Below are 24,178 nucleotides of genomic sequence, written 5' to 3' on the forward strand. Positions count from 1 at the left end.
GAACTGCCATTCAATTTTTCATAAACTCTGCACAAGCAGAAGAAGCTTAATTTCAGGCAGTGTGCTGACAGGCCTGGGTAGTTTTATGAACAAATTATGATTACACACAGTGATCAAGCTCCAGATAATTGAAGCAGCACACCAAACTATCCAGCATGCAAATATTAATGGATGTCCCCAAAGTCTCTTTGAATCTGCATAATCTAAGAAGTTTTAGCTTCTTTTTGCATTTGGAATATTTTCAGCATAAATAATTAAAAAAAATTATCTAAAGGATCTTCCATTGAAGATCATTCCTTCTTTGATTTCCTACTATTTGGAAATCAAACAGAGGGAGCCTAAGGCTGCAGCATTCAGAGCACACAGCTGGGAAGGGCTGTTTCTGCACCCCATTTCTGATGGCAAAAATGAACATTCTCCAAACTCAAAACTTTACTCATCTATTTTTACACGTGCTGAATTCACTGTTCTCTAATAAATCAGCAAGCTTTCAGAACACAGCACCTCCAAAAACAACAGAGCCAGCACGTCTGAAGCTTTAATGGCAGAAACATAGCATGATAAACTAGAAGAAGTGTAGGCTAATGGTGTTAACTCTGCCTAAATGCCTAAAATCTGACATATCTTGGAGTTCTAGAGTTAACAGCTATGTCTCAGTGCAAAACATTGATGTTACCAAGAATAATCCAAAGGCTGTGAAGATTTGGTTAGCTTCTATGTCTAGTCTACTGGTGAATAGCAAGCCTGTGAATCAACTAATCACAGTGAAAACCAGTAAAAAACTGTCTTTAAATTAAAAATCTAAAGCCACAATTCGTTTCAAGCTGGCAAAGAAAATGGCGAGACTTGTTGCTTCAGGCCTTGGGGGAAAAAAAATAGCATTAATATTGTCAAGGCAACAATGGATATATTTTACTGTTATTAGGTGGAAAAATTGAAGGTGCAGAAATCCTTCACTTGCTTTGTAATAGCTTGTTTAATAAAGGGCGACCAGAATAATCATTTTTCAACTTTAATATTATTATAGAAAAGAGAAAAACGGTGTCTGCGATCTAGTGCCGAAAACCATTTTCCTGCTGGCTGTGAACAGCTACATCTGTTTTGACAAATCTATTGCTGCAGTAAACAAAAGAAAAACCTTCCACTGTCACCTCATTAAGAGAGTCGTGAGTGATTTTCATTGATTAGCTCCTATTATAGCAATAATCTTCAATATGCTGCATGCTACATGTGAACACTGTTGTGTGTAAACAACTACCAGTGATTAGTGATCAATGAATAATTTTAGCCAGAGACATAAATGTAGTTGGATGAGAACAAATTAAGAGCTACTTCTTTTCATTCTCCTGACACTCAAGAAAAGAGATGTAGAGAGTTATCTCACCTTCTTAATTAGTACTTTCTTATGAACACAAACATTAGTTTTATATTAGACCTTACATCTGAGATGTATCCCCTCAAAATTTTATACAATCAAAATTAAGTCCTGCATTGCTGGTTTTCACCTAGATTTTAAAAAGTTTTCTAGTTAGTGTTGTATATATTTCTATTTTACCGATGTACTGAACCATTTTACAAAGAATGGCTGCAAGAGGTACACACTTAATAGCTGCGACAGCTACAGGTTTTCACACTGATGAACTGCAACATTAGAAACGGAAAGGAGCTGCAAATGCAGCATATTCTGGTCAAGTTGTTTCTTCAGAGCCCTGGAGCCCTCCCACACGGCAGCAGCAGACGGCCAGTTCTTCGTGTGGACTGACTGCAAGTAAACCTCATTTTTTGATTCAGGGGTTTGATAGCTTTAACAGGTGCGTTCCAGAAGTCTGACATGAAGTAACATTTCTAAAATCAGTGGGAGGCATGTGGCCTTTTTTCCTTCACTTCTGGTTTTCAAACAAAACACAATGTTTTGCACTTTTGTAAAAAGCCACAGAGCATTAAGTTCAGTCTTCTTTTAGCCAAATGAGTGTCCAATCCCTTGTAATGGCTGGTCTAATTTCTAAAATTGTGTTCTTAATCTCTTAGGGAAATACAAGCATAATATTAGTGTCAATATGACACCCTCTCCCTGACTTCTGGCTATTGTTATAGATATTTATCCACATTCTTCCACTGTCATTCTCCCCTGGTTTTAAAGGTGACTCCTCCTTTGTTCAGTTTTCCTTTCACTTGAATGCAAACCACAATGCTATTGGCGCCCACACATTCACACATAGTGTGTTCTCTAACTAAATAACATCTACATTTCAGATTCAAGTAAACATACCGATAATGTCACCAGCAGTCTAACTGTCCTGAAATTAACTTTAGCTGTAAGTAAGACCGTCCTTTGATGTTTCTGACTGCTTTTGACAGTTCAGTGTGTGATGAATCCAGAGATGTACTTTATTCTTAGTCTTTCTTTTCCTTCAGGCTCCAAGATTACATAAATTATTGAAAACATTTTCACTGTGAAATAACTGAATAGTATCCTTTCAGAAAAGCAGGTCCTGAAATTGTATGATATACAGCTCCTGGGCTATGAAACTTGATGTAAACTCACTGAAGCATTTCATAAATTTTAATTTAAACTCAGATTCTAGCAAGTTAGCTACGGGGATGGTAACGGATGTGACTAGTACAACAGGGATCTCCAAGAGGCAGTCAGTAAGATTACTTAGCTGGAGATGTAACACCTCCTACAGCACAACTGAGAGTGCAGCAGCAGTGAGTGGGCACAGCTATTACAAAGACAATTATACTTAACCATTCTTATAAATAGGGCTGTGTAACTGATGTGGGAAAACAGCAAGGGTAAGGAAAAGGCTGACCTACCCACATGTAGCTTTCACCCTGCAGACTATGAGATGGACACCCTGCAAGTACCGGCAGAGCAATTCTCCTTATTTTACGCACTGTGGGACAAGACATTTTTAGCATCCCTCTTCACAAAGCCCAGCAACAGTCTGTGTCTTCAAAAGTGTCATCTCATCCTCTTGTGCTGTCCTTAACATACCAAGGATGTGCTGTCATGAGCTGAACTAACATGCCAGAATGGTCTGGATCAGCACATTCAGATTTATTTCAGCTGGTCATTTATGACAAACATTGATACAACATTTCCAGTTTCTCTTGCAATAAGCCAGAGCTTGTAGCAGTCTGTCACTTCCTTCCCCCACTAAATTACTCCCGATTTTAACAGTGCTTTCCCAGGTGAGGCATAAGTAATGACTTCTGGCAACAGTCATTTCAGTATTCCTTGCCAACATCACACCTCTTAAGGAACAACTGACAATCACAAGGCCTGCTGATATCATCCTAGGGCTTGTGTACCTTAATTAACTTAAAAGATCAGTCTAGATGAACTAAGATTTTTCATTTGTGAATGCTAAATCTTCTCAAATTGAAAATTAGAAGCCTAAATCAGACACTTTGAAGTTCTCATTGTAAATCCTTATTTTCTATTACTGTACACATTGTAAATTGCTGCAGATAAAAGCCTTGTCTTTCATTTACAATTGCTTAGAAAAGTAAATTCCTTTTTATTAACTACAGCATGTAAAGTTTTGCAAGTGCATTATTAAAGCATCTAATTGTTCTTTGAACCAGTAAGTACGTATTTCTCTTTCCAATTGAGAGTTAAGTTCCCAGAGTACAAAAATATCCTACTGCATACAGCAGTTTTATATAATGTTTTAATTATCTGTGCAAAGCCTCAGACTAAGTTCTCGAGCCTTTAGCTTTCTTCCTTAATATAAATAAAAGATAATTCACAGGGTAACAATTAGGGTAGCTAAGAACTTCAGTAAAAAAAAATCGTAAAAATAAGGTCAGTAAAACTATAGCTAGTTCAAAAAGGTACATTTTGTTATTCTATCACCTACATAACACATGATGGTAATAATAATGCTGAAACAAGAATACCAATTTCAGTGATAACTGCACTGAAGAGAGAAGTGTCTCTCTCAATGCTGTAACGTTATTACAGGCACGGCACTACAGAACGAGGCACATAACTTAAGGCCTGCAGGAATGATAGATGCAACACACTAATTCCTGATGGCTAAAGGATGTTATTACACCGTAAAGGTCATTTGTTCAATCGTGTGACACATCTTCAGCTAAGAAAGGCCATCTGGAAACTTTCTCTAGAAAACTACAATCAACAAGTGAGCTACAATGGCAGCTCTGCAGTTAAACAGATCAACGACCGAAAGACGACTTCAAAAATCAGTAATACTCTCTTTTTGAGAGACAGGAAAAAGATGATGGCTGCTACTTGAATTAAGTTATTCTAATAATTTCAACATCTGTGATTCTTTATTTTGAAGTGATAGCATCAAATTTCCAAAGGACACAGTGATTTTGAGCACAGACTAATAGTTAAGGATTCAAGATATTGCATCAGCAATTCTAGGTATGTCTCAGTCTGTGTATCATCATGGGTTCCCCCTTGCCCCTCTTTATTTTTTTTTTTTTTGAGGGAGACATACGCACAGAGAGAGGATATGGCATATTGTGCATAACTTTTGAAGTTACAGAAGCTTGTTTTGCAAAGGTTTGAGGTGTGTATTTCGCAATGTTAGTTTTCACAGAATACTGAGATATTAAAATAGAAGAAAAAGCTTAGAGAAAGTTAACAAAAAATAAAGGTCATTTCCGATATGTAGATACTGTTCTGGAATAGGAAGCATAACACATCAATGCAAAAAGTTGCTGTATGACACTTCAGAGCTGGCTGCCGTCACATCTCAAGAAAGATATTTTGATAATCCCTACCAGGAGCTACTCCTCCACTGCCTCAGGTCTTCCTCCTACCCCTTCTGTACTTCTTGCAAGAGCTACTGCAGACATGAGACCTCTGCCTGGGCAGCAGCAACCGCAATAGCAAAAACAGCAGAAGCTGCCATCAGGGATTTGTTGTATCTGTACCCAGTTTGCAGACCTCACACCCTCCCCTTGCTATGGCTCAGGCAGCAAAACGGTGAGTGAGCTTTAAATAGAAAAAGAACTAGATTCTCTTCATGGTGACATTACATGTGTCTTTTGAATTCGGTGGAGACTCTCTCAACTCACACGATGTCTGAAAGAAGTCAAAGCCCACCACCATGATAAGATGTTTGCAATTGCACTCTCATTACCAATATTATGGTATTACCACTTGATAGTACAAATATCAAGTTATCGATATTGATGTTACTTGATATTACCAATATCATGTTGGGGGGGGTGGGGAAGGTTCTCTTTTTTTTAAAAAAAAAAAAAAACAAACGCCTTCATACTCCTCCTTCTATGGCAATTATTTTTAATATAACAGAATAAATTCAGTAACAGATGCTTTACTGAAATATTGTCCATAACGAATCTTTTACAAAAGTCTTCTTTCTTCCTTTTTTTTTTTTTTAAACTAAGAATAAAATCACTGTCCCTTACAGCATTTAATTAGATGTACTTAAAGTTTTTAGCCAAGGCAGCTTCTTATATAATTAAGGAGTTATATGGTATGCAAATACATATTATTTACTTATAATTTGTGTCAAAAAAAGTCAGTAATGTTTTAATATATACTAAATCCCATATGTTATTAGTTTAACTATATGGAAGCCAAGCATTTTCTTTACTATTTCCAGCTATAGCTCGATATGATATGTGCATCACTTATCTGAACACAGACTAAACAAGCCATGAAGGCATGAGGAAAGGATTTAATGCAACACATTACAGTGATGCTAACTCTACGGGATGTTAGGGAAGACGCTGACTCCACCTGTTCTCTCACCAGACAGCTTGTCATTTGAGTCAAGCAGGGTAAAATTACTCAGTTTAACCAAGACACCACACATTTGTCCAAAAATACTGTCTTCAAGATTCAGCTCCCTCACGCTGTCCTTTCACAAGTGGGACGAGAATATCATTAAGGTTGATTTGGCAGCAGAAGACCATCTCAGTCCAAATCAGTCCCGGCTTTTCCAAGTTTCCATGCCTTGGTTTACTTGAGGAGCTGCTCAAACACCTATTCTGGCTGCAATTCAGGAGACACAGCTATGGAAAAGCTCAACGTCACATTGTGTTAAAAAGACTCCCCTCTGTCTTTTTTCAGGTTATTGCACTCACAATGGAAGAAGAGATTTCTGAGCCTGGACACCTTCTGGAGCACAGAACACAGCAGGAAAAGCATGGGAGGCACCAATATCCCAAGGCACTGGGAATCCCAAGACAAGCAGGGAGCAGAACTACTGTCAGCTCTCGGGGGACAGAGAGGAGTATATTTACCTTGGAACCTAACTTTTGCACAGGTTCTCCAACCCCTGGAGCCACTGAAAACCGCCGGACTTGAGAAAGCAAAAGTGGAAGGACAGATGTCCTCATTCAAGGGCTCACTGGGCAGGAAAGAAATCTGCTTTTCTAATCTTTTACTTGAACCTGTCTCATCCTGCAGATCAGATTTCTCCCTATTTCAGAAGCTACCCCATTCTCATAAAACCAAGCTCCACAGATTAGAAGGCCAGTAGTATTTGTCAGAATACTTATTTTAAGGAAACAGTGCTGGCAGTCACATTTCAAATCTATGGCTAACTCAGGATCCTGTCAAAACTTTCAGAAATGCCCTCGTGTTAAATACACAGATACCCTGAGATACAGAAAATGCATTATAGCTACAGGAACTAATGACCACTTTCAACACACTGAGTCACAAAATATTGGAGCACATTTGCTACAGTCTCCCTGTATAGTTGATGGAAAGACAACAGCAGCACCCCCAGGTGGCTTGGGCTTATTTCCTTTCCACCCAACACATGACTGAATTGGGGCCACCAAGCTCCTAATCTGGACACCTCAGTAGATCACCTCAAAGTAGGTGGGATGAGCGCCAACTGTCACTAACTTTGAGGGAGCCATGTAGGAGCAATTCAACTCATATGAACATTTCCCTCCCTTATTTCATACTGGCCAGTCACCGGCTTACTCCCAGAATGAAGCACCCTCAGTATGCATTGCCCTTGTGCTGGAAAGCAATGGTGTGAAAAGACATGATTACTGTCATGTGAAGAAAATGAAGAGTCATAATCACTTTCATCTGCAGTGGAGCCTATTTTATTCATCCTCTTCTTGACTTGCTATTTCTAGAGGTCTTAATAAAAATTTAAAAAGAGCAACTTTGCTGGTTTGTTTTTTTTTTTCCTGTGTGGACTACCTTGCATTTTCTGAATGCTGAGCTACACAATACTTCACATGTTTTTCTTGGTGTAAACAAGTAAAAATCCTGACATCATAATTCCATGAAAGCATGTAACTGAATACACATGTTCAGGGAGGCAGAAATTCAACTGTTTTTGCATCAAAAGCTAATGTGGCTTCCCTAGCTGTGGGGCAAGGCATTTCAGTTCCATTAACCCTATAGTGCTTTTATTTATCTTTTAAGCTCAAAAAGCAATTCATAAACCCTATCCTAACTTACCCTATCTCTTTCATATCCTGTTTTCGAACATGTCTGAAAGAGCTTCTTGACTACTTTTATCCCATTACCTTAAGTACTTAAATTTCATTTTCAGTAAGGCACATTTTAATGAATATTTATGACTAGATCCTGCGGCGTTCACTGAAACTGTAGACTTCCCTTCACAGCAGGCTACAGATTTACATTTTGCTTTTTATTACTAAAAAGTTAGCCACACAAATTGATGTCACTTAGAAAATAAGATGACAGTTCTTCCTGCAACTCTAGCACCTTCATCCCAGAAAATTCATGTGCCATACTATTCTTTGACTTTGGAGAAATATAATTTATATTTTATATGCAATATTTAATTTAAAAAATATGTAATTATAAAAATTCCAGCAGCCACAATTTACACAAGGCAGCCTCAAGCTGGCAAACCACTGTGAGTAGTCTCCCTGAAGTCACTGAGATCACTGGTGTGAATAAAATTACCCAGCTGCATAAGCGATCACAAGACAAGATCTTCATTACAATCACACACAACCTGATAAACAGCAGTGTTAACTCTGACATTTCTTCTTCTGTAGGCACTGATTAGAGGCTGTTGATCCCGACAACAGCTATGCATGGGAGCAGCACTGCAAGGCCATCTTGTCAATTGTTTTGTCAGTTCCAGAAATGCCAAATCTTTCTCCCATGTGGCAATGGTCACTTAAAGAAGTTACTCCATTGCAACAAGCACAGAAAACTAAAAACATCCGTATTCTTCTCGTCATTAACTTCAACTTTGCACTTGCAAAAGCAGAGGTAAGCACATCTAGTTTTATTTAAAAGTATACACACAACTACCCATGTTCAGAGACTATAGAGTTCATTTATTCTAAAATAGACAAGTGACCCAAACATTTCACACACATCTATGTAGCTAACCAGTGAATAGGCAACAAGCTCTTCTCTGTAACCAGCTACAGTCCAAGATTAACTTCAACAAGATGAATTCAAGTAAAGCAGCTCAGCAAATGAGGAGGAAAAACAAAACAAACTCAGACTCTATGGTATTCCCTAATTTCCTTAATTTTACTGTTAAATTGAGCTTCTTTGTCTTTTTTTTTTTTTTTTAGGGTAGCAAGAGATGTGAAAAACATATCCAAACTTCCATGGTGCCAAACAGAGCTTCAGACATACCCACCTGGTAGTCTTTGGTTCGGAATGTTTGTTTCCTCTGAGTAAAATCTTCCCTATAGGCTATGAACAGGTTGCAGCTGCCTGTAATACAGGATTTCTATGGAAGATGTTAAAAATATGTTCTTTTGTATTTATATAAACAAGCTTAGCTGTCTTAAGCCATATATATATATATATATATATAAACACCTTTTCTGAAGAACAAGACAGACATTACACTCTTGGCATTTCAGAATGAAAGAGGCAGCACTTCCACTGTACAGCCTGCTGGGTAGAAAGTTCATAGAAATAAGAGTAAAGAATTCTTACATGAAATAAAAAACCTAGGAATTGTCTTCTGTCATTTCTAGAAATTTTTCTGATACAAATGATATAATACAATCTGACTTTGACTGCAATTTGAAAGCACGCTATTCAGAATAGCTTAACTCTTGCTACTTCAGTATTTTCTATCATATGGGGAAGGTTTTCTGTTTTTTTTAACGCTAAGACTAAAGAGAAATCTGTTATCCAGGTTCAACAGTTGGAGACTAAATTCCACATCATTCCCTTGACAGTGTCTATCAGAATACGGCTTTGCAGTACCTGCACACTGTAGTTATTTATGGAAGAATTATAAATTTTAGTATTACATTTGTAATTGTACAGTTAAAGCAGACTACCCCTAATTATTCTTGGAATTTCCATTACAATGCATTCTTCCTTCCTAATGCAAGACACACTGTTTTGTACATGAACATTGCTTTGTCCCTTGGATGATGACTTAAACATCAAACACTTAGAAGTGAGTTTCAGCATGTCACTTGAGCCAGAGAGTAACTGACTGCGTGCCCATTCTTAGCCTGTGGCTAATCCAAAGTAGAATGAACATGCACGAGAATCAGGAGATGAAAGTCCCAAGCTATCAAAACATTAGCCAACCCATGACCTCTGATAACCTCAACACCTGTGTAACGGACAATAGAATTGCCGGTCATTGATACCACTAAAACTAGGACTATGCTTTGACATTAAGGTCTACTTTAAAAAAAAAAACAAAAAAAACCCACACCAAAAACACCAAACAATCTGTATTTCCCTTTAAATCATCTTTATGGCTTCACATCTGAATAGATACTGTTGTCGCATGATAACTGCTTCCCCTGTACTCTCCTGTTACCGAGTTACCTCTCACAAAATTAGGTCTTGATACTGTGAACAAAGCATGGTATCAATGTCATTGCTACCCATATAACTGTACACATAAAGCCACGTGTTGGTTTTTAAAGTACAAGCTCTTTGAGATGCCGCCTAGTTTCCAAGTTACCAAGGTTGGAGTTTCTCCAGAATAAAACATGCTTCCTGTACGTAAAAATGAGAGCTAAGCAGCAAACATGTCTTCCTCACTTATGCTCCAACTTATGAAAGTGCTAGGAGACATCTAGTTCCTGAACTCAGTGGTACTACTCTCATGCTTAAAGTCAGGTACGGGTACAATATCTTATTGATCAAGACTACAGGATGCCAAAGAAAGGACCCTAAAGAATAATGCTGTAAAATTACTCACAGGTATAACTAGATCCTATGACAGACTTCCTTTATATAATCAGAAAGATAGAAAGAGTAAGAATGCCAAACAAAACACACCAGAGGTTTATATTATTACACAATTTTACAGCATTGATCTTCTCCCATCAACAGATGGAGAGATTAAAACAGCATTGTTACACCTCAGGTTTGAAAGCAGCACAGCATGAGATACTAGAGGATTTTCCAGGGAACATTGTAACAGAAGAGTCTCAAAGGGAATTCTGCAGATAAACACACAGGGAAAAACTGAACATAAACCACGGTACGCATACTGCTTCTTCTTGCTGAAATTCAAACAGCCAAATTGCCTACATAGAACAAAATCAGATTTTCAAACAAAATCAAGCTCACCTGGAGATACACAGCTGTCATCCACACTTGCATTTTAACAGCCTGCCTGGGAGAGCCTGGCAAAATGTTTGAACAATTACTACATTCCCATTTCACTTTGTCCTTCTACCAAATTTGCACTTTTTTCATTTATGAGCGTTCTGCAAGAATAATTAATTTCTTGCTAAATTGCTTACTTCCATACCTAGGTTCATGAAAATCAGGTACCCTAGCAAAGTTTAAAAACTTGCAAAAAAATTCCCTAGATTTTTTGAACTGGATAAGAAGAAACAGTGCATTCCTGAGACTCACTCTTTCTACCTAACCAATCAAACTTCGGTGGCAACTCACTTTTTCTGCATCATATTAGACTGGGATAAAAAGTAAACCAAAAATACATCCAGCAATAGTTTCTATAAAAGGTACGTACCACCAGCATAAAGAAGTTTCACATAACACCTGTCTTTACAAATATCTATTTTGAGGTAACTGAAATAGAAATCGGAATTGCCTATAGAGCACAACAGTCTGGAAATGACCATGCTGTTGCACTTGCTTGGAAGCTGAAAACTTTGGGTAAACTGTTCCAGGTTAGCTTTTGTGTGTCCTGCTAGGAAAGGCAATATCGTCATTTCTGGGTTTTGTATATTTCATATAGAGAAGCAAAAACAGGTTTGATGAAACAACATGGTCATATAAAACTCTCCTTAAACACAAACCAAACCAAATTCAGGTCAGAGAATTGGATTAGAACAAACGGGATTTTGCTCTAAATCCAAACAGGCAGCTGTTGATTGCTACTGTCATTTCTAAGTACAAAGTTTGTATATGGTACTGTAGGTGCAGATGTCAAAAACCATGACAGACTGGGAACAAACAGTTTTCAAACTGCAATGATATCCCCCAAGTTGCCAGGAATAACAATCACTTTTTTTTTTCCCTTCCAGATCAACGATGTAAGGACCAGATTTAGCCTCCTTATTCACATTCAGCTACATACTAACTCAAAGCAAATCCCACCACAGTAAACGGATGAAAGTAATAAGGGTATCAGAAGCCCTCTGACAGAGATAAATTCAAGTTATTATGTCGGTTAACAGAATTGTTTTGGTCCTATAAATAAATAATTTCCCCAACACACGAAATACGAAGGAAAAAAGTAGCCAAAGATAATGATACCATTTTCATTCCTTAATCAGGATCTCTTTAGCATGTTAAACATAACCAGAGCGAGGGGGAAAACGAGAGAAGCCAATTTTAAGCACTTACTGTCAGCAAGCCTGTATTAAGCATCTTGCTGTGATAAGGGAAAAAAAAAAATATCCTTTTTCGGAACACCACTGTAGACAGTTGATTTAATAAGTGCTGTTACTAAAGAGCTATCTTCCAGCCTGCTAGTTTCCTCTCACACTACAAACACACGATATTTGCATTGCACAGAGGTGTATTTCCTCTTGTGACAACTCCCCATGAAATATCTTGAAGTCCTCTTGTGCATTGCACTGTACCTTTTACACCAAAACACGTCCGAAGAACTTGAATACAGCTCTAACAACTCTGTTGGGGTTCCTGGTTCCTTGTTAAAACTGGAACTGAATCGTGTTTCTCCCTCAGGCACTGCCTTAAAAAAATCTTTAGGCCATACGTTCTTGAATTATTTATCAGAAGCTATTATGCAAACAAGGATTAAATAATTCTCTTTGAGCTGCTCGTGGTAAGCATAGCAGCTAGAGGCATATTGCCTGTGTGATATCTACATTTTACCCAGCCTTCCTGGCAAACAAATAGCATTTTGCTAGAGAGATGCAAGACCCGATTTTCCTCTTTACTGACACTGGTGTAAATGAGAGCAACCTCCTCAGAATTTGGTGGAATTACATCAGCATAATACTGGGTGAGTGAATCAAGGCCACTGTTTGTTTCCAAATGCATTTGATTAATGAGTATTGGACAAAAATAGCACAGGCTTAGATTTTATTCTGCCCTCTTGCTCAATTCATCTGGTGTTGCATTAAAAAACAGCTAATCTGTTAACGAATAAAGGAAATAAACAATATCCACAGAATCATTTCAACATTTTAAAAAAGCTAACTGTGTCAACCACCATATGCAGTAGATGAAGTTCTCATTATTTTCCAGAATAGGCATCACTTTCTAAATACACTTAGAAAAAATATTTGTCATTTCTATATACTTAAGCAACTGCTGTTGCTTCTGTATGACCTCAGTTCAATAAAGTTACCAGCCTGCTTAAAAATATTGATTTGTACAGTTATGCAATAAAAATAATTAAAAAAGCATAAAAACTACAAGCTGTATTTGAGAGTGTTATGTGGCAGAAAATAATCTAGACAAAGAGATAAAATTATTATTGCTGCTGCCTCGGACAAGTATTACCTTATTTTTGCTATTTCGTTCAATACGCAAACTTAAAGAGTATGTGTGAAATGTTCATTCCTTTTAGTAAACTCCCAAAGAGGACAGGTTGCTTTGTTCTTTTCTCAAAATTGAATTATTTGCACACGCACACGAGTATACACAAACACGCACACAAGAGGTTTTCGTTTTCTTAGCATGGCAAGGCAGAAGTTCCATCTGCTACTATTAAAGGAAGGGATACTGGAAAAAATAAACAACAGATATCGATGAAAAGCAATGTGCCCATGCTGCTAGACTTTGAAGGCTGTACCTTTCTAAATATTTAGGCAAGGTGCATGGTCCAAGATGCAATATACTTTGATTTGAAGTCAGAGCCAAGAAAGACTTAGCTGAACTTTTATCACCTAACACCAAAAACTGGATGAAGAAAAAACACTGACCACTTTGCTCTGGAGGCAGTAACTTCAGTTGTCCCGTGCAAAACTGTTCCACCTCAACAAGCAAGCCACAAGCTCTGGTCTTTGTTGCCAAGATTATTTTTTTATTTTGTCCAATGGCTTTTTAACCCACAATAACAACAGTAAACTCAGACTGAAATTGAGCCTGGTCTTTCCCAGGTAAAGGCCTTAACTATTACACCAGGGTCTTCATCCTTACCTTCTGCCGCACTCACATAAGGTATTCCCTACCTGTACACAGCCCCCGAGTCTCTCACTCCAGCCACAACAGCTCAGCAGACCATGCAGACCACTACAATGTCAGATGGCAACTGAGAGAGGGCAAAAAGCTGGGGTACATTCAGCAAATACATCTTGTGCAGCCTTCAAACTGAACCCCTCAGCCTGTAGAGGCTGAGAAACCACAGTCCTAAACCTCCTAGGCAGCCTCTCCAGCCACCACTTGCCCCTTGAAAGATGCTTCGTGGTAGATCAGGCTTCAGATGCTGCACAGGTAGAGTCCTCCTGGAAGCACTGAATCAAGCAGCTGCGTCTCAAAGGCAGGTGGAAGCTCAGACTCACCTTCTTGGCTTAAGATATTTCAGTGGCTAATTCTGTAACTCTCCCCTGGGTGAGCCTAGCCCCAGGCAAATGCAGTGACTGATAGCTAAAGCCAACGGAATTTCTTAATTAATGTCAATGGGTACAGAATGTAGTCCTTAAAGAAGTTAATTAAAATGGAGGGTTTTGGTGCAATATAAAGATGAATAATGTGCTTCATGTATTAATACAGAATTAAAAAGAAACCCTGAAACAGCAGCTCCAACATTGTTCAAGAGCATTACAAAACTCCAAAGGGGGAAGAATGAAAAACTGGAACGCTCTTCACCGCATCTTCACCATAAATATTCAAAAGAAAATAATATCGCTAAAATGAAAGTTTTAGGCCTACAGGATTTCACTTTTTGTGTAGAAACAGAGGAGACATAGTGGAAGACCTTTTAGAGTTCAGATCAGAATCATACAATGGTTTGGGTTGGAAGGGACCTTAAAGATCATCTGGTTCCAGCCACCCTGCCATGAGCAGGGGCATCTTCCACCAGACCAGGTTGCTCAGAGCTCCATCCAACCTGGCCTTGAACACTGCCAGGGAGGGGGCAGCCACAGCTTCTCTGGGAAACCTGTGCCAGTGTTTCACCACCCTCACGGTGAAGAATTTCTTCCCAATATCTAATCTCAATCTGCTCTCTTTTAGTATACAGCCATTCCCCCTTGTCCTATCACTACACCCCCTTGTGAAAAGCCCCTCTTCATCCTTCCTGTTGGCCTCTTCAGGTACTGGCAGCTGCTCTAAGGTCACCCCGGAGCCTTCTCTTCTCCAAGCTGAACAGCCCCAACTCCCTCAGCCTGTCCTTGTAGGAGAGGTACTCCAGCCCTCTGATAATTTTCATGGCCCTCCTCTGGACCTGCTCCAACACACCCATGTCCTTCCTATGCTGGGGAAGAATCAGAAGCAGCTGTATGCTGATTTTGGTTTCCAACAGCAGCAAACCAAACTCAAGCAGGACACCTGGTATCAGGCCCCTGCACCCACCTGCAGATGCCCGCCTGCCCCACCGCCCCCGCTCGCTGCTGGAACTTTAAAATTAATGTCAGCAGTGACATTTCTTTTTGATTTTGTCCTTGAAAATGAACACTCTCTGAGGGACTGTGACACAGGGGCTGGCCGAGCCAGGCAGGCAGTACTCTCCTCCACCCCGCGCCAACAACCTCTCAGAACCGAGGCAGGAATCAAAGTGCAGCACGCAATCAGACACTGTTCTAGCAGATTGTTTTCTTTTCCCATATTTAGGCTGTTGATAGACAGATGCAAAAGCTGGCGTCTCCTCACACCTCATTAATTTTTATATTTGGCAGTTTAAACTTAAGAAGTCCCCAGAAGATTGACACTGTTGTTACTTTTTCTGTCTTTGAAAGGAAAAAAGTGTCACGTGTTTTGGAGTTTTTCAGTCTGGGATGAGTAAGGATTTATTTTTAACAAAGCTGTGGTCTAAGCACCAAATATTTACAGTTTACGGGTTCCGCTCGGCGCAGCCCACACTTACTTGCCAAGCTGCACGGCACACGACAGCGGCGTGAACAGCCCAGTGAGCCCAGCGCCCCAGAGCAGCGGCGGGGCTCCCTTCGGGGCCGGGGAGAGGGACCGGGCTGCCGGGGAGAACCTCTGGGCACCGGCACCAGCCCGGCCGTCCCCAGCACCGCGGGGGGATGAGCCAGGGTGTGCCAGGCTGCTCACCGCGTATGCGGGCTTCTGCGTGCTCCGAGGAGGCGTGGGGGTGGGCCTGCCTTGGGGGACACATTGCGGGAGAGGTTAACGGGGGCTGGGTTTAGGTCCAGGCAGTTCCGTGCCAGCTGATAACGGGGATAAACTGCTAGGTGTAAAGCTGGCCGGGGGTGGGAGAGAGTACTGGCGATCGCAGTGACCCAAACCATTATTTCTTGTTGACTAATGCCTTTCTGCTGTGCCATTTAAGGGAACTTTCATAAAAGTCTCAGCATTTGCTCCGAATTTGGGCTTCTGCTTTTGGAAGTGAAGACTTTTTTGTGTCTTCGAAGCTTTTTTTAGGTAAACAACTGTACATTTAATCCAGAGAAAGCATGAGATAATCTGGCCAGTGCAGTTGCAAGCTTCTCAGCAGACTACTGTTTCCAGTACAAAAGAAACCAATCTAATTATTCCACCCACATTGTTGCTTGCATGGTAACTCACACTCACTTCACTCAATCCTGCAGCGCACCGGGTAATTTATGCACCCACTAACTCATTAGACCTTCGGAGCATTCGCTGTAGGCTGTCTCCAAGACCTGGAGGGCACTGGGGAATTGTTACAGCTTTCAGGGAGGCAGTGGTAAAATCTGTCAGGCCAGACACACAATTCTGTGATAAAAACCCAAGTTCTACTTATCAGCTAAGTTATACAAGCTCTGAAGAAGATAGTGGGTTCTCTGAACCCAGTGGTTTAATCTTCTCTAAAGTATATGGTTCATCAGTTTTAAGTCCAAATCCAGTACATAATGGTGGGAGCAATTTGCAAAGATAGGGAAGCTTCTCGGTGTGCATGCTTTTCCCCTCATATATAAATAGGCATGTGGTCATTGGATTGGTGAGCTGAAGGCATGCGAATGCAGTATTAGCCATAAAAGCAAGAGAATTGTTTTTTCCCCTCACCTGGGATTAAACTTGCCACTACTGCTGCTGCATCCAGGAGCACATACAGGTAGATGTGGTCTCTCTTCACACCAGACAATTTTAAAAAGAGATCTTAATTAGTACTTAAGAGACTTGTTTGGAAATCCTAAGGCTTAGAGTACTTCCTCAGGCGAGACTGTCCCTTTTAGGAAGTACACATTTTAGACAAAAAGTGTCCTATCAGGTGACCTGTACACTACTAAATTTCTTAGTACCCACCATAGGATACCAAAGATAAAATACTAAGAGTTAGTTGTTAAATAGCTACACGGCTTTTAGGACTTATATTTCAAATATGTACTGTGCTTACCACAGATAGAAAAGGTACAGGGTTTTTTTAAAGTAGAGTTGAAACCTAGTAAGTGAAGACACGTTTCATCCAATACATCGTATATTTTAACCAGAAGTAAAGAGTGCTGATTTACATGAATCTATCTGGACTCTCATGACTTGTGTAGTTAGTCCATGTTTCTATTATGAAGCCCTATGCCAAACCTTGCAAAATATTCAGATCTGGATGGCGTGTGGTGTTGTGGAATAATTCTGCTTTTATTCAACCCTTGTCTTTAAAATTACATAAAATCCATGTTCACTTCTACATAAGCTAGCTGCAACACCGTTCTGAGACAATTCAAATTATTTGCCAGACTAATTGCACTCACATTCTTTAGAAAAGTTCCTCTGATGTTAAAGAAGTTGTTTTGATCCTGGCTCCACAATTAAGATTTAGGAATGCATATGGTCATGACTGCATGTGATCTGAGCCACCCTCTTAATAACTTTTTCTTCTCAGCTATCCTCTTGTCTCCCAGCAGATCCCGTTCTTTCTCTTTGCTATCTCTGCCACATCATCTCTCACTGAAGTCTCCCCTTTTCCATCCTGCTTACCATTCCTCACTTATCTTCTCTCTCTGTAGTAAAAATTGAGAGTATCAAAACCCATCACTTTGATTGCAACAAACATGATCTTAAATCGCTTTCGTCTTTCATGTTTTGTCTTTTAAGAAAAAACACAGCCTCTTTGACAAGAAACTGTTCAGTACTGTGTCCATACAACAGAGGCCCCATAACATAAAAAGAATATGAAATCTTTATAGCAATTAATGTCTGTAATGAAGATTTCTCTATGGTGATGTCACTGTCCTGTAATAACTTGAAGTAATCAGAACTTTATCATAAAGTTGTCTGATACCACTTTGCTTTCATTTAGTGGACTGCCTAGTACATAACTTGGCAGAAGAGCAAAACCAAAATGTTATTCACGTTATATATTGGCTGTGTATGCACTGGGAAGACAGCATTGATGATGATTTCAAATGAAGTTTAGTGGACAAGAGTCATTCGTCTCAGAGCTGGTGTCATAAAATACATCTCAGCTAATATGAGCAAAGCAAGCTAGTTAGAGGAGAAAAAAAAGAAAGCTCAAACTGAAAACTACTGCTGGAATCTCCAGCACACTGGACACCACTGTCCATTGTTACATATGTACACTGTTGGTACAAGAGATGTACGTCCTACTAAGCTACTGAATGGATATCCATAGCGTGAACGTCTATGGGACATACATCTGTACATTATTTGTAAGTTGCATAGAAGCTGAAACCTGGTGTTATTCCGGCTGAGCTGCATCTGTCAAAGCTGGGTTAATGTTTTCAGAGGGGATCTAGCCTTTCAGAGCAGATGCAGAGCATCTTCTTGGCTGCGAAGGCCAGCGACACATAACAGAATGTCTGCGGACAACAGATGTAAAGATCATTTTGAATCCTGGGAGAGCAAGACGCAAGATTTTTTTTCACACCATTTCCTTTTTGTGCCAGGAACTGCATTGCTTTCAGCTCCACTCAGTGGGTTATATTGTTTAACTTCATATAAGTGCCAAACTGTCCTATAAATCTTCTAGCCAACATCCCAGTGCTTTATAGTCATCAGTCTCGCCCTCGTCGGATGTGCCTATTCCACAAATGCAATCCAGTACAGTACAACAAAAGAGCAAAAGGGGGATGGAAAAAAAGAAAAAGAACAAGTCTCATCCACTCAACTTCATTTTATCTTTGCCAGGGCTGATAACTACAGGGTCTAGTTGCCCCAGAAAGAAATCCCAGATCTCAGTGTGACATGGTAGTATAATTTGTGGGCGAGACTGGTGTGGTTGTAGACACTTTTGAAGCACCTCTGCCAGACATCATTAAGATCTCTAGGTAAATTAGTAGCTTCCCAGCAGGGGTGAAAAATGAGCAACAAAGCAATGCATAGCCCTGGAAAAATCAGCTTTGCTTGTGCCAAACGAGGATTGAGGTGAACAGGGTAAAGGTTTCTGTGCAGGTGCAGGAATCCCTTTGCAAAAGCAGCTTCCCCTGGACCCCCTGCAGCAGCAAGCTCAGCTCCCTAGCCTTTCCCATGAGAGCAGATGATGTGGGGCTTCTTACCCTCAGACACGCAAAAATAGCTCCACCTGCTCTGCTGAAACAGTGAGTTAATTCACCCAGAGATTAGAGCTCAAATCCTATTCTGCTTTACTGCAAGCAGATAAACCCCTTAGCTCACATTTCTGTCTGGAACTGGATATTCCAAGGAGTGAGACTACAGTTGTGGACTACTGTGAACATTTAATGGCATAAACGAGAATTCTGCAACCAGTTCTCAAAGAGTATTTGCTCTCTGAGCAATATATTTAGTGGGAATATGACTCCACACCTTCCTCTATGTGAGAGATTCTAGCCCTTGGCTCCCTGGTGATAGAGACAGATATGCAAATCCACTATTGGCTCTTGCACTGCTCAGTGCCTTGAGGCTCTCAAGCTTCCATTTCATATACTTGGAATAAGAGCTCTTGCTGAAAATATCACTTGTAGCTGGCTGAAACGCAAGGGATCACTCAATTTCAGAGAGCTCTGCAGTCCTTGGTATTTTACATTAGCTTCAGACATTATACCCCAGAACAAGAACTTTTATGAATGTAAATCTGATTGCCTGGAATAACTCAATGCAATACATGCAAGTCTGCCACACCACTCTGCTTATATTGATTACAAGCTTGGGTGGTGTGTGCACCACAAAACAAATCTATTACCGCACTTGTAGAATGAAATCCCTGAAGCTTATATAGGTCAGTAAACACAAGTTCCCTGCTGTAAAATATTTATTGCATATCCTGCCTTCTCCATCCGTACTAGTGCTGAGATATACCTTTTACTTTTACTAGTGTATTACAGTGTGATAACATATTTACTCTATTAAGCAATGTTGTATGATTCCTTTCCTAAGCAGAGGAAAGATAAATCACATAAACACCAGTGAGAACAATAGAGATCTATGGAGTGAAAACCTCAAGGCAACAGAGGAAAATTTCTGGATAGCCAGAAGATATGTAAGCAGAAAACAGGTGCTAAAGCTAAAAACATACCATGAAAAAAATTTATCTAATTGACAGCTAGTATGATTGTCCCAGGAAAAGTCTGTCTATATGTTATTTTTCTTCCTTCAGTCTTTCTTACTCCAAGGTTAGTGCAAGTGTTTCATGTCTACGTGCTGCCATTGCAAACTGATACAGCAAGTTCCCACAGTAGCCCTGGACATTATATATGCTCAAAGACAGTAAGTTTCCTCCACAATTACAATTTTTCCTATAGAATACTTCCAATGATGAATCTCATGTTGAGAGATATTTTCTCTTACCCCCCAAATACTGCGAGTCAGAGGAACATTGTTGGGGGGGAAAAAAGGCACATCCATAGCTTATTATGTTTAGTGGAAATCCTTTAGCTAGTGGCACTGTCATAACACTTACCAGGTGTAATTCTATGCCAAGACTTTGGTAGGCTTAAGAAGTAATTTTAACCAGTGAGGCACCAGGACAGCATTTCTATGTGTCTATTACTGTTTTGATGTCATTGTTATTATCGTTGTTATGCCAATATTTCCATTATAACTCCATCACACACATGCTTTATAGTTGAAAAGTCATTTTAAGTGTAGACATTAATGAAAGTCAGCCTTTGAACGCTTTTTAAAGACAGCAATGCTTTTTTAAAAAGCAACATTCTTCCTTTCTTCAAGTCAGTGCTGCCAATTTCAGGACAGGAAAGGGCAAAATAATTGAACAGTGTTTGTTTCAAGTACCATAACAGCCCCATTTTTTTAACACTGCTAAAATACAGATGTGAAAAACAGTATCTAGTGCCACAAAGCACATAAAGTATCCAAACAAAGAGATAAAACATTGTAAAGTCCATTTTAAATTTCTACATTTTATGACACGCAGAACAGCAAACCTCCAATTATAATGGGCTTGGCAGAAATTAAGAAAGTAGAAGACCAGCTCTTAAGTCTATCACCAACCAAGAAAAAAAATTCTGCTAGTACATAACCAGCAGTGGTAGAACCATGAATCTCTGTAACCATTCCCAGTCCACAACCTGACATCAAAGCACCTGGGATTTAACTAATCAGGAATGGTGAGGATGAGGATTTCCCCTTGTGCTGACCCCAGCTGGTTTAGGCCACTTCAGAACAGCTAGGGACTGTAAACTGTCTTCAGCATAAGCATTTGTATCAGTATCTTATATTGGTAAACTGTTTTGCCTACATGCAGTTCAGTGGGGTTTTTTTTTTTTCTATTTTCAGAAGTTATCATCATCCCACAAATCATGTGACCTTTCCAGATTTACCCACCACTTACACCTATAAGGTATTTTGTTACAATCCAAACTATAAAACACACAAGCAGAAAGGATCTACCATTCTATGTTACAGGGTAAGGGCAAACAATGCTACTAATTTGCAGCTAAAGAATAAATTACTACAGGTCCCAACTTAAGCATAATTAAAAAAAGCCAAACAAACCTTTAACTGTTTAACAGCATGTAAACCAGGCTTACAGAGAAACATCAAATGAGCCTTGTCCCACACAACATTCCCACACCCGATTTACCTTTTCTCAGGAAGATGCATCTAACAGAAATTTTTGAGATAGCTTCTAGCCACAGCAAGAACCTTTCTAAGAACAAAGCAACACATACTCTTTTTAACTGATCTTGGCCCTCCCCTTCTCCCTCCTAACCATGTATCTGCTACAGCTGTAGTGCCCCCTCACCCCTTTTCCAGGATCCAGGACACTTTTTTGTCTCTAACACTGCAATTTGATTCTATGATGAAGAACTATACAGAGTTCACTTAAACCTTTCTGATGTCCTCACAACTGTAGTTTGTACACCTGTATTTTTAAACACTTAGCTTTGACCCGTGGTGTTTCACTGTAAGCCTATGCACATTATATCAATAACTTCCACAGGGATGTTATGGAGCTCAGTTAATATTGAATTCAGTTAAGTTCTTAGCTGCTTAGATGAACTATGGTGAATAAAAAAGTACCATTTTGTCATGTCACAAGCAACTGACCTACCAAAATGGGTGTTATACTGAGAAAATAAAAACATATTTTCCCACTCTAATGTTTTCTTTCAGTAATCCTCATCCCATTACTACAATTTCTTTCTGTCTTTGCTATTTGTGTTGCTGGTTTGCCCTGGAAGTCCTCAGCTCTCTCTAATGAAGGAGAAAGCGAATAAATCTCCCTCCAGATTGTCTATTGAAGTAGAAATGTGTGTTGTTGCATGTATTATATATGCACGGTGTGAGGTCAGAAAGGAAACACGGCTGTTGAGATAGGGTGACACATCTTGCCATATTGCACTTAGCCACAGATCCACGTGCTGATGCACTGGCCTGTAAATTATGCAGCCTTATTACTGCCACGCTCTCTAATCTCTCCAGTACCATCTATTGGAAAGTCACTATTTTATAGAGAAGTTCTTTAATGCTTTTTCTTGATCTGTTGTTGCTATGCATCTGTTATTCAGCTATATAAAGTAATTAAGGAATGCTCTCATGGAAAGAAGAGCAGAGTTATCTCTTAGGAATGTGTGTGTGCATATAAAAAATCACTACCAAAAAGTACTTCAAGAAAAAAAAATATTTTCCTGCTACCACATTATGTCAATTCTCCAGTTAATTGCAAATGCAGATTGTAAGAGGAGAACTACTGTGCACAGTAGCCTTGTCTATATAGCAGAATAAGTAGGCCTTAGTTGTGAGAAGATAGCAAGAATTTTAATTTCGGAATAAAATTGATTTTTCAGAGAAAGTTTTTACTTTCACAGCTTATTTTGCTACTGCCTCTGGCACATAATAAATACCCACCTCATCTGCAGAGTTCTGTCATGCAGTCCAGGGCAGAATTTCAACAATGAGCTCTAAATAAAAATTATATTTTTTTTCAAGTATGGTTTTTAAAAACAAGGCATGTATATTAGACAAGCGTGCACACAGCCAGTGCTGGTACATGCATGTGTGTGCATGTTGTGTGTGCAACTCCATGGGGTCTCCCCAGACAGACTCTCTTCATCTACTAAAATCTTCATCTTTCAGCTAACAATTCTCCAATTTAATCATCTGTAACAAAGTAACTGTATTTCTGTTTAGCTTTTTCTCCTCTCATGCTTTACTTCTCATTTATTAAAAGATCCTTTGAAGCAAAGACTTGCTTCCGTGAAGTCTGTTATTAAACAAGCTAAAATTGCTGCTTTCATTATGACACATAATTGGGATGTTGTGCGTCAGGACCCATTAGAGCTCTCCTGCTGGCGCGGTTGGTAATGCCATGTTATGCCATACGGAAGGCTCAAGCTTGGAAGCGATTTTTGGGACGTTTGATCTTCGTGCCAAGGAAGGCTAAAATAAAAATGAAGGTAAGGCCCAGCACAGGCTAAACTACTCTTCGATGTCCCCTGGTGGCTGACAAATATGTGTGGGATTTAACAAACTGTCACCTTTTAGTCACAGAGTTAACTGCGTAATGGGGAGATGCAACCAGTTAATTAATGTCCCTTTTTCCTAGAGCACTAACTTCTATTAATGTGTTAGGCCCAGAAACTCTCCTGTATCAGAAAGTGGTAGGAAAACTGGAGGGGGGCTTGCAAAAGTTGGTGGGAAGGAAGATTTAAATATAACACTTCCTAATTGCATGATGCAACAATGATGGGAGTAGTTGTATGACTGCTATAAATATTAGGAGGATATTAAAAAGCTAGCTATGTATGATTTATGTCTGGTTTTACTACTAAAAATATTCAGTATAGTCTTGTGAAACAAGTAACGCAATCCTGTTGGTTTTTGAAGAGGGTCCTGAATTTATGGGGGTTTTGACACTGGAAAATTTTAAACACTTTTTACCACTAATTAAAATTAATTCTGTTTCAAGAAAACATACCAGGATATAAGGATCATTGATTGGAAGCTCATTCTATCTTTCTGTTGTGGGTTTGCATGGCAAGGTTTTGGTAGTGGGGGGGCTATAGGGGTGGCTTCTGTGTGAAGCTGCGAGAAGCTTCCCCCATGTCTGATAAAGCCAGTGCCAGCCAGCTCTAAGACAGACCCATCACTGGCCAAGGCCAAGCCAGTCAGCGATGGTAGTAGCGCCTCTGGGATAACATATTTAAGAAGGGGAAGACAAAACTGTGGTGAAACAGCAGTCAAGAGAGAGGAGTGAGACAGTGTGAGAGAAACAACTCAGCAGACACCAAGGTCGGTGAAGAAGGAGCGGGAGGA

The 24,178-nt window shown here is 39.6% G+C and overlaps 1 protein-coding gene across 7 annotated transcripts in view; it reads right to left on the reverse strand.

Annotated features, from left to right (window-relative positions):
- The window catches only part of NLGN1 (neuroligin 1), a 405,822-nt gene that overhangs the window by 148,107 nt on the left and 233,537 nt on the right, over positions 1-24,178 (reverse strand). The gene's annotated exons all lie outside the window — the stretch shown is intronic.

This window comes from Opisthocomus hoazin, chromosome 4 (assembly GCF_030867145.1).
Source record: "Opisthocomus hoazin isolate bOpiHoa1 chromosome 4, bOpiHoa1.hap1, whole genome shotgun sequence".
NCBI lineage: Eukaryota > Metazoa > Chordata > Aves > Opisthocomiformes > Opisthocomidae > Opisthocomus > Opisthocomus hoazin.